The sequence below is a fragment of the Giraffa tippelskirchi genome, chromosome 4, assembly GCF_054371585.1.
Source record: "Giraffa tippelskirchi isolate mGirTip1 chromosome 4, T2T-mGirTip1v1.2.pri, whole genome shotgun sequence".
NCBI lineage: Eukaryota > Metazoa > Chordata > Mammalia > Artiodactyla > Giraffidae > Giraffa > Giraffa tippelskirchi.
The window spans coordinates 181437509-181449540 of NC_137278.1; the positions used below are offsets into that span (position 1 = coordinate 181437509).

General features: G+C 35.7%; 1 protein-coding gene across 50 annotated transcripts in view; it reads left to right on the forward strand.

The window, feature by feature from the left end:
• SOX5 (SRY-box transcription factor 5) overlaps positions 1–12032 on the forward strand; it is a 1114103-nt gene that overhangs the window by 682925 nt on the left and 419146 nt on the right. For 3 of the 50 annotated variants that reach the window (XM_081482925.1, XM_081482930.1, XM_081482938.1), the window contains exon 1: positions 21–509. The exons of 45 other annotated variants lie outside the window; for them this stretch is intronic. The gene's annotated coding sequence lies outside the window, so the exon portion shown is untranslated. Of the gene's footprint in view, positions 1–20; positions 510–12032 lie in introns of those variants that run through there. 2 more of the 50 variants (XM_081482959.1, XM_081482947.1) reach the window with 2 other exon arrangements.

The following is a 12032-nucleotide window of genomic DNA, read 5'->3' on the forward strand; positions in this document are numbered from 1 at the left end:
AGCTTTAATATTAAAAAGTTCTATTTCAGTTAAACATGGCTGGTCAGTTCCCATAAAATTCCTTGGCCACACATAGGTACTGAGCTCCATTAAGGACAGAAAAGAAAATCCACATATGTGCTCAAAAAGGCCTCTGCGAATAGATACTGAATCTCTGAGATCTCAGTTTTCTTGGCTGCTAGGACTCAGGGCAGGTTGGCCATGTGTTTCCCTGGTGCCCGGCCCTACTTACTCAGACTTCTTGGCTTTTCACTCAGTATTTTCCTGGACTGATCTTGCTTCTCTTCAGGTTTTCCTATTTCTCCCAAGAGTCATCCTCAAACCCAGTGTCCTTCCTCTTTTGCCCAGTGGATTTTCACTGGGGAGCTCCATGACTGTTCCTGGTTCCATCCTCTCCAACTGCTTCTTGATGCTCTGGTTATTTTGGAGTGCATTCCACAGCCATCTAATAGACACTGAATCTTTGAGGTTCTGGAAAATGTCACAACCTTTTGGAGACAAATTTCAAGGTGAGCGTCTTTGTGAAATCAAGTGAAATTGAACAGAAGCGCTATTTTGCCTATTTGTCAAAGATAGATTTTTACATTATAGTTTTATTTCTTTGCAACAAAATACAGGTGATAAATCTTATTATTAAACAATAATAGAGAGTGATTTGTAGGTACTAAGTAGCCTATGAGTTAAAATGGGAAAATTAACATAACTCTTTGTAGTGGTCATCATCATTAAACAGGTGAAGTCTTTTCCACTACTTAGGAAAAGCACACTGTCTCAGATCTTAAGTTTTATAGCTGTACTGGTATATAGGTATGCATGTATGCCTGCCCAAAAAGTAAGAGAGCCAGATCAAGAGTTAGCAGAAGACAGAGAGAGAGAGGGAGGTGGGGACTTGGAGACAAATAAAGAAAGCAATGAAAAATGAGAGGGAGTGCCTTTTGTAAAATACCATGAATTCTTCACTGAAGTGATATACTTCCCGTGGAAAGAATAACCCTGCTTTCTCTCACATGTAGAAGTTATCATAGAATCAAGAGCCTCCACAAAGAGTTTATACAGCTTATTTTAGGTGAATTTGATTACTTGATATAATGGTGAGGAACAATGAAAAAGGACTTTGCTAATAAGAATTTTTGAGATAGTTGATACATATAATCCAGACTACTGTTCTTTTGGAAAAAAGAAAAGCAAGGAACGTCCAGGTTTAAAAATCAGGTTCTCAAATTAATTAGGACTATTCTAATTTTGTTTTTATTTGTAGAGCTAGATCTTTTGTTTCTTCTTCATTTTTGTTTTAAAGATAATAGAGAAGAATCATGGGGTCCTTCACGACATGAAACAAGAAATTCTCTATCCTGTTTCTGAATACATATCCATGTTAAGTCCTCTTGGAAACAGGCTTCTTGACATCTCCTTCTCTTCTGAAGTTGGTGAAACTTCCAGTCTAAGTTTTTGAGAATTGTGCTTCTGATAAGCAGATTTCATGGGCAGCCTTAACTATTCTCTTTCACACTGTTTTTTTTTTTTTTAATCACTCAAATCTGTCATCAAATATGCTTCTTTTGATAGGACAGAAATGGATGTGGTAACGCTTCTGTTGGATCAGTTTACTGGAATAATGGGCTAATTACAGCTCAAGCAGGCAGAATTTGTTGGCTCTTGTCTTGTCCTAGCAAGGATTTGAAACAATAGAGTAGTTTTTCAGCTCAGGTAGAACACAAGCAGAACTTGATTAAACAGACAGTGGATAGTACACTCCTGAGACGTGGGAGCAGACCAGCCCCAAAGGAGAGGCCATGATCCCGCTTGGCTTCCCCTTTTTATACTTCCTGTTTCCTCGTGGTTCTGCCCTGTACAAAATAGGACTTGTACCCACCACCAATCAGGAAAGAGAATGCAAATTGGTGTATGCTCAAGGCCAGTCAGGAAAGGGGGCATGTCTAGGCACATGCAAAATAGGGCTTTTACATATTCATCTAGGCGGGTATGGACGGAGACTTTTAATTGACAGTTGCAAGTTACATAATACCAGGCTCTATTGCTCATGTCTTTCCGATAATTCAGTCTGGTATAATCAGATATATGTAGGTAATATTTATGAACCCTTAATGGGCTCCTGCGGAGAAAGCAATGGCACCCCACTCCAGTACTCTTGCCTGGAAAATCCCATGGACAGAGGAGCCTGGTAGGCTGTAGTCCATGGGGTCGCTAAGAGTCAGACATGACTGAGCGACTACACTTTCACTTTTCCTGTTCATGCACTGGAGAAGGAAATGGCAACCCACTCCAGTATTCTTGCCTGGAGAATCCCAGGGATGGCGGAGCCTGGTGGTCTGCCGTCTATGGGGTCGCACAGAGTCGGACACGACTGAAGCGACTTAGCAGCAGCAGCAGTAGCAATAGGCTCCTGGCTGCCTAAGGTTACTTGAGGACACAGCTGAGCATTAAGGGAGTATGTGCTAGAGTTGGAGAAGAACTTGTGGTTAGTTTGTATCCACTGTGTGCCTAGGGCACATGCAACAGGAGTTGAAAAGTCTCTCTGGTTATTTTTGTAGCATATCTGTGAGCTCTCCAAGGTGTGTCTGCGGTGGGTTTTAGAGCTCAATTGGTGTTCTTTTCTTTTAGGCCACCCCTCATTGCTCATGCCTAACTTCCTACCTAACACTTTGAAACAAAGAAATGAAGTACTATAGAAAAAGGCATAGAATTTTGAATAGACTGAAGATAATCTAAAAATTCAGTTGTCCACATGGGGATATTGATCAAAAGTAGATTAAACCTGTTAACTGAGAATATTTTATATCTTTATAATATTTACTTTTCCCATATAGATGACTCTTTGCCTGAAAAACATAGCTTATTTTTTCCTCCCCTTCCACTGAATATATAACAGGCTCAGGTCCTACAGTAAAGAAAAAGAAAGAAAACTTTTTATTGTAGATTTCTTCTAATTTATTTGATGAGAGAAACATTCTTCTTAACAACACCTATTTATTTCTTGGAACATGTATCACTGAATACATTATAGAAAATGCATATGTAAAGAGAATCTATAAATGTGAGGTTGAAGAATACAAGTCCAGATTCAATCAAATCCAATAAAATAAAAAAATATGATAGTAAATAAATATGGATTAGCTATTACAAGTCATCCTAGTGTTATGGAAATATTATGTTGATTATGTATATTGATTACTTTGGTATCCTCTTATCCTTACTGAATCTGTATCCTCACCTAGTATCTTACAGGGCTGATATGCAGAGGCTAATTACCAGTATGGCTATATTGGTTATTGATAACCAGCATCCATGCTACTTGGTTCGTGCCATGCTGTACTTCCTAGTGAGATATTTTAATTATCATCTTGAACCACATATTGTGAGGATTAAGAGAAGTAAAATATCACATATAATATTGTCAGAGCAGCATACAAAAGTATATAATTTGTCAGGTTGTTTTCAAAGTGCATTTATTTATAAGAAAATTGAGATAAGGATATGGGTTTTATATCGTTTCTTAAAAATATTATTGGATGAAAACAGATTTATTTTGGTAAAATTGTGTATGGCATTGAGTATTGATCTTTAAACAATGTAATGTGATTATAAACATCTCAAGGTTTAAAAACAGCACTGTAATTACTTTCTTAGGTATAGATTACTATTCACCATTTACATTTACTATTCATCTTCATATTTAACTGGATCTTGAGATGGAGTTTTCAAAGGAAAATGTTTGTGGAACCTATCAGTAAATTGCCAATTATATTATGAGTTTGCATGTGAAGTGTTTCTTATTATATAAGGGAGGAATGTTAGAGAAGATTATGTCAGGGACCAACTATGAACCACTCTACTATAATTTGAATATTAAGGAGATGATAAAAATCACACTAATGTAGAACTTGCTTTCCACTAGTATTGAATTTATCCAGTAAATAAATTGAGATATAACACATAGAATTATTAAAGCACTTTATGCATTCTTGGTGTGAGAAATTCCATTGAATTTTACCTGTAGCAAAGAGCCAAAGTATCGTGCTTATGTGTGAGGTTATAATTGTAGTTTGTGGCTATATTATGAAAACAGTATATAGCTATGATAATTGTACAAATTCAAATCCTTGGTAACATATTTGTGATAATTTATTGATATAATACACAAGTTTTCTATTTATTTCATGAGACAAGGATTTAAAAAATGTAAAATTTAAACTATATGAATTTAAAAATATTGAGTTTAGCCAAGCTTTAGTTAGGTTAAAAATGATGATCATATTGAAGTATCAATTATTAAATGTCCTAAAGTCAATAGTAATAATTTAAATATCTTTAACAGATCTTTCTGGTGTAAACATTCTGTGAATTCCTTGATACATGCTTTTTTTTTTCTCAAATTTTTCCCTTTATATTTAACATTTTAGCAAATATTCACTTATCCTTTAAGATCACATCAATTGAAAGGTTAGATTACGCATAGCTTGTTAGTTCTGGACCTTACAAATGTTGTAATATTTCTCTATTGCACCTGATATAAACATGAATCGTTTTTACTCATAACTGAGGAACCTTTGATAGAGAAGAAAGCATCACCTCAGTACTTTTGGTGTGTTCAATAAAATTTCACCTTAATTTGTCAAGTTATATAAGACTTGTATTTTTAGCTTCAAATATTTTATTCTACATATTGTCTTGTATAATTTTTTTATGTTAAATTCTGATTCTGTGTAGAAAAATCCAGGAAGACTTACCACAAGTTCCAAAGGCTAAGAAAGCAATGATTGTGTAGTATATATAATTACACAGAAACACTGATATGACATGCTTCATATGTTTCATCTCTGATGTTAAATTCATATCAGAAGTTTGGTATTTCTGCTACCTTTATAAATTTTTATGATCATTAAAAAATACAAACGCACCTAAATATTTTATCTGGGTACAGTTCAATAAATATTCATCAAACATATTCTATAACTAGAGCCTTTTTAGTTGGCATTTCAGAGAAATAATGGAGAAGGAAATGGCAAGCCATTCTAGTATTCTTGCCTGGAGAATCCCATGGACAGAGGAGTCTGAGAGGCTACAGTGCATGGGGTCACAAAGCGTTGGGACTTGACTAAGTGACTATCACTCACTGGGGGAAATAATCTCGCTCAAACAGCCTTCATTTGGATGGTAGAAAAGTTCATGTAAACATCACAAAAGTAAATAATAAAGCAACTACAACAGATCCTCGTATAACTGCCTAGAGCTCAAAGTAGGGAAAAATAAATTCAAACCAGAAAAACAGAAGAAAGTTTCATAAAGGTGCTGACTTCTGAACTGAGTCTAGAGGTTGGTTGTATAAGCTCTTGGAGCCCTTGGCCTAGGGTTGCAAGATTGAGCTCTGGCATGAACCAAACTGTATAATCATGCTCAGCCGTGGACTTGAAAGAATCTTCTGTGACTAAAATGTGAGGTATAAAATACATAAGCTGGGGACAATCTGTGGAGGGTCCCAAGCAATAGGATTGGCTAGTAGACAATGGAAAAGTTAATTTTTCAGCTTGGAGCAGGAATTGCATGATGGGCTTTATGTTAACATATTTTAGGGGCATTTGCTTCTTAATTTAATAACTTCCGATAACTCTGCAGCATACTCATCCTAAATTACTCAGGTACTTTGTTGACATTCAGGGGATGTTGATTAAATAATTCGACCTTAATTAGACCTCCTGGCTATTTTGCTGCTATTGAGTCACTTAGTGTGTCAGTCGCTTAGCCGTGTCTGACTCCTTGTGACCCCATGGTCTATAGCCCACCAGGCTCTTCTGTCCATGGGATTCTCCAGACAAGAATACTGCAGTGGCTTGCCATTCCCTTCTCCAGAGGATCTTCCTGAGCCAAGGATCAAACCTGGGTCTCCCATGTTGCAGGCAGATTCTTTCCTGTCTAAGCCACAGGGAAGCCTACTCCACCACTTACCTGGTTACTTAGGTATTGATTCCCATCTCTACTCTCATCTCTGGGCACTCTGTGTCACTCTACACTTCTATCTGTGTTTTTTTTTCCTTGTGCGTGTGTGTGTCACTATTATCACCTCATCCTTTAATTATCTCTTTAGATGTTATCTGCTTTCTGATGCCTCTTTTGACTGACTGAGAAAGTTATTTACTTCCTCCATGACTTTCATGGGATCTTCTTTCTACATCTGTTTACAGTATTTCTCACAGCTGTGTCTTATTACCAGATTGTGATGTCACTAGACTGTGAGTGCATCAGCTACGATTTAATCATCTTTATTTCCTTACAACAAACTTAGTATCAACAGTCAAGAAATGCTTGTTGAATTGGATTGAATTTTCAAACAGGATAGATTTTATGGCCATTGTATATTGTGTGTGCGTGTATGGCTGTTATATAATTCGTATATATGTATGTATTTATGGTGGGGTCTATCTGACATAGTCACATATGAATACTGTAGAAACCACCATTTGTCGGTAGCATCTGACTTTCTCTGAAATATCAATATCATCATTCACAAACTGGTTTGAACTTCCACTATACATATGAAGCTAAATATAGTAAGTCGGGGAAATATACATAAGGCACAAGTGACCCATGAATGCAGCCAGATTTCCTGTTCTGTTTGTACTCGTACAAAACAGAAGTTTTTTTGTTTTTTTTTTCTCTTTGGACACAAAACCCTGGGTTTATTTTGTGAGTTGTTAATTCTAAATTTAAAGGGAAAATACATAAGCACTGTGTGTGGATAGTTTCAAAACAAGTATCTTTTGAGGAATCTTGGTAATATTCTTATATTCTAAATGCTATATTGATTATTCATGGCAGCATGGCATTAGACATTTTGTCTTGTTTTTTTGATCTTTCTTCTTTTTTCCTTTTATTTATTTATTTATTTGTTTTTTAATCAAGACTGAATAGGAAACTGTGTTGGCAACCACCACACTGGGTGGGATTCAGAAGGAGGTATACTAGAAAGGAGTGAAAACAAAGGTAGCTTTGGTCTTTTTTAAGGAGGAACACAGTAGCTAGTTTATAGGATTATTCCTCTCTGAGAAAAGTGTGGGCTCAAGGAGAAAGGGACCGGTTTGCCTACTAGTCCATTTTTTTTTTTTTTTTGCCCTGCAGACTATAATTATTTCTGTGCTCCTTGCCCTTAATGAAATAATTGTTAATATGCTGGAAGTCAGCGATTGCTGTTTTGGATAGAATGAAGGAGTTTTACTTTGGAAAAAATAAATTAGTAATGGAGTGGCAAGGAAGAAAAGACAGAACAGCTTTTCTGTTTTCCGGTTTGGATTCTGCTAGTGGCTTTGCTGCCTTGCCTGCAGTGATGGGTATTGCCAGAACTTAGGGAAAAACAAAGCTAAAATGGCAACATCTCTTAGGAAAATCTGTAAGATTGTAAGAAGGCTGGGTGCTTGTGGGAAGTGGGAGTTGGAGAGCAGATGCCTTTGGTCTGAGTTTCAGTCCTCACAGTCTGTTTGCTTTCTTGCTTTGAAATATTTTTTGTTTCTACCTCCTTGGTTTACAGGGAGCTGGGGAGGCTCGTTTTTGTTGTTGTTTTGAAATGTAAGTTTGCCAACAAGTGAAACAGAAAATAACTGCTGTGACAGACATGTCCCCTAAGACCTTTGCTTCTAAGGGAAACACCTCTGCTTCATGTTCAAAAACAGAGGCCCCAGCATTGGAAAACCAGATTCTTTTTGTCTGCAGTGCAATATGAAAATGTAAAATTGTCCCTGTGGAATTTTTACTTATTTTTTTTTTTTAAAGGTCATATCAACTTTGAGGTCTTGGAGCCATAGTTTCACTGCTGCTGTGATTCGTATTGTTTTCTTTTCTTTTTTAATTCTTAGAGCAGACATTGTGCTAGTGGTGTGCCAGTGGTGAACAGCTGCTTTAAATTCTACTTATGAACGGAAATTTGAGGTTTTTTAAAATGTTCTTATTTAATCACGATCAGACCTCCTCTGATTGATGCACTGCTCCTGTTGATTATTTTTGGACTTCTTTATTAGGCTTCTTTGGCAGTACAGAGCCAATTTTAAGTTAGTTCCCTTTGAAAGGATGTATTAGGTGGATGGTGTACCAGTAATTGTTTACACAATGTAGAAGGAAGAGTCATGTATGTATTTGGACAGTCAGAAATTATTTTATGTGTCAGACATTGTATTAGCCCAAAGTGCACAGCAAGAAGAAAATATACATGGTCTCTGTCTTCATAAAGTTGCCAGTCTAAACAGTAGTTCTACCTAGTTATCTCTTTAATCTTTTTAATATAGTATTTTTACAACACATGCTGTTGGCCTTTATCAGCATTGTTTATAGACCTCATCTTAATGAACAAGATACTTTTGGTTTGAATCATGCTGAAGTACATACCCTTTACAAATTGTTTTTTCTGAGTCCCTCAAAGTTAATATGGACATTTAAGTCTGGGTGAAAAAAATTTTTTTTTCAGATTTGTCCACTAATATACTTCTTGTCTCCAATTTATAGACAGTTTTGGACAGAGGTATCTCTTAAAGGATAGGATCAAACAAGTGGCATTCATGTTTTCTTTTGGCTCTTCGTGAGATGATTTCATGGAAAAAATATCAAGAAGCTTCTCCTTCCGATTCATATGTAATCTCTGTGAATGTTTTGATTCCTGTAGTCAACTAAGATCTAAATCAAAATGGGAAATAGGATGCCAGAAGCAGAAATGTTATTGATCCATGCTGGGAATTTTGTTTCTTAGAACCAGTTTATTACTCATTTAAAGAATTACTTGACTAAGCTACCTGAGTCCTTTAAAGATCAAACTAAGCAGTCTTAAAGTTTATTTTTTACTTAGAATGTACACTAAATATCACCTTCAACTGAAATACAGGTCACATATGGGAATCAGGGAGTTGTACCTCAGGTAGATGAAAATTAAATGGCAAATTATTAGAAATAAGGCTTCTTTTCTATCGCTGTGGTAGAATAATTTTATTATATTAGAACATTTGTGTTTGGAAATGTATTACAATTAACGCTTTTATACTCTTTTTTTTTTTTTTCGTTTTACAGCAAAAATAAGAAAAACTTTCAGAAAAGAGAAAATACCTTAAGTGAATAGACCTTTGGGCAAAAAGGGTGCTGATTAAATAAATGCCAATATTGGCAACGGGGCTATAGACAATACATTAGATTTATAATAGAGTCTATTAATCATGTGTATGGGATTTTCTGGGACAGTTTTAATGTCAAATATTATAATAAACCATCCAAATTATCCCAGGGTTTCATCATTTTGGAATCTAATTTTCCAGACTGTCTTACTCATTCATAAGTGGTACAAATGTATTTGCCAGAAGATATGTCATTTTTTGGGTAGGTTTGTTTTTTGTAAAAGTTTGTGTATTTAAGCCATGTCACAGAAATCAGCAGTAGAAATAATGTAGTGTTTAAAAGCACGGGCTCTGGGACCAAAAACTCAGAACTGAATTCTGCCCTGACGCCTACTAATTGTGAAACTTTGGACAAGTCCCTTCACCTCTGTCGCTTGGCTTCCTTAGCCATAAATAGGGATAGGATTAGTGACTGCTTGTACAGTGACAAAGATTAGATAGTCAGGTACATCAGGGGATTGGTAGGTAGATAGAATAACAGAGAGTCATTTCATTTTGTGTGATGTGTTAGGTAAGTGTCCATTTTGTCTCTACCACATTTAAGTGAAAGAACCATAGCTAAAGTAACAGCAACAGTGACATATTCTGGGATAGTTCTCATATCAGATACTCTGTTCACTGTTAGATTCACGTTAAAGCAAACGTCACAAACTGATGGACTGGCTATAGTGTGTGTTGCTTTTCTGTTGATTTTACTAGATTTTTACTAACATTAAAATTTTGGAGATTTCTTCTGAAATTCCAGATTTGAGAGTTTTCCTCTGTATTAGATGCTTTGACAATGTTGAGCCAAGAGTATCCACTGAAAACTGTGAGCCTGAGCAAGGTCACAGCCACCACTCTAGTCTGGGCATATGCTCTGCAAAATGGCCATCATCTTCCTGTGGCCAGGACCCCTCACAGTGCGGGCATTTGCACAGTCATATTCTTTGCTCAGTGATACTGCCTGTCTCAGGCCTGTAATCCTCTGGAGCTTTGTGATATCCTGCAGTGCATCCTGATTTTTAATCGAATTTTTAAAATAATGTTGACTTTAAGGCAAAATATTTAATTGATGATTTCGGGAGCATTAAAGAGTCTGCCTTCAGTCCGGGAGACCTGGGTTCGATCCCTGGGTTGGGAAGATGCCCTGGAGAAGGAAATGGCAACCCACTCCAGTATTCTTGCCTGGAAAATCCCATGAATGGAAGAGCCTGGCAGGCTACAGTCCATGGGGTCACAAAGAGTTGGACACAACTGAGTGACTTCACTTTAGGGAGATAAAACGTTTGAAAACTGTGATCAGATAGAGCCGAACTTGAGTATGTACCATATGCTTACACCTAGGATATGCTTAGCCAAAAAGAACCAGATTCATTACCTGAAATGAGTTATAAGGTACAAATTTTATTCTGAGTTTTTGATTGATCCTAAGATGTTGTTGATTACTTGTTGTTGTTGTTTAGTTGCTAAGTCGTGTTTGACTCTGTTACGATGCCATGGACTACAGCCTACCAGGCTCTTCTGTCCATGGGATTTCCCAGGCAAGAATACTGGGCTGGGTTGTCATTTCCTTCTTGAGAGAATCATTACTAGCTTCAGGTTTTTTAACTTGTAATTTAAGACTTACTATTCGTTCTTTGTAGTAGATTACATGACACTTGGAGGGAAAGAAGATGTTAAAATTGTATGCCCATTTTACCTCAAATTAAACGTCTCTTGGAACCATATGCTTTAAAATACTTTAAGTAAAAAATATTCTATAAAATACCCTAAAAATTGTTACAAGTGGGAAAACAGAAAGTCAAGGAAATTACTATGGTTGTATTGTTAGTAAATATAAAATATACTCATCATCTGTCTATATTTATATTAAACCTAAATACATGCTAATGACTAGAAAGAAGGATGAAGAAAGATTAATCATTTCAAGTCTACTATCAGTCTTACAATGTAACTTATATTACTTATTACCAGTTTTATACTATTATCTTTAAAACTATTTTTAAATATTTTCAAATATTTTGCATTTTCATATTTTAAATATTAATAAAACATTTATATAATTTGTGTATTTTATAAAATATTCACATTTTCAGTTACTGTGTCATGAAGAATGATCCATAATTCCACAGTAGATGTCCAATCGATTGGTTCTCATGAAACTTCTTATTTAGACTATTATAATTTACATTTTCCAATATTTTCTAATTTGACCTTAGGCCAGTTCAATTCTGCTGCTCACCATAATATATACCATAATATAAGTATTAGCAAACTGTACCCATTCTTTTTAAAAAGAAAAAATCTTAGCTTTCAAAGGAACTAGAAAAGTCAACTAGTCCAGGCTTTTAGAGGTATGCATGTATCCTCTCACTAGCATTTCTGATATGTGATCGATCTGTCTTCTGTTTGGGTACTTAAAGTATTGTGATGTTCAGTATCTCAGGAGACAAGCGTTTTTGGTTGACTCTGACAGCTGGAAGGTTCTTTTAACACTAAGCCTAAATGCACTTTCTCTTAATTTCTGCTTTTAACTCTTCTTTTATTCTATCACTGTAAATCTTTTGTATATTATATAGCATTATAATTATCTGTTTATATGCTAGCTTCCACAAGATAGGGCCCTTGGCATGGAGTAGACGCTCAGTAAATATTAAATGAATGAGTGAATAGTTCTGCCTCTGTCCTCTAAAACCACATGATATAAATCCAAAAATTATTTCTGCCACAGCAGAAGGTTACCTTTCAGTAATTTTCTTTGATCTGTATAGAGACTGTATATGCCCATAAATAGCACACAAAAATAATCCATGTATAAAATTTTAGAAGTTAATACTTCTTTAGATACTCAAAAATCCATGATAGAAATCCCCATAAGCAGAAATT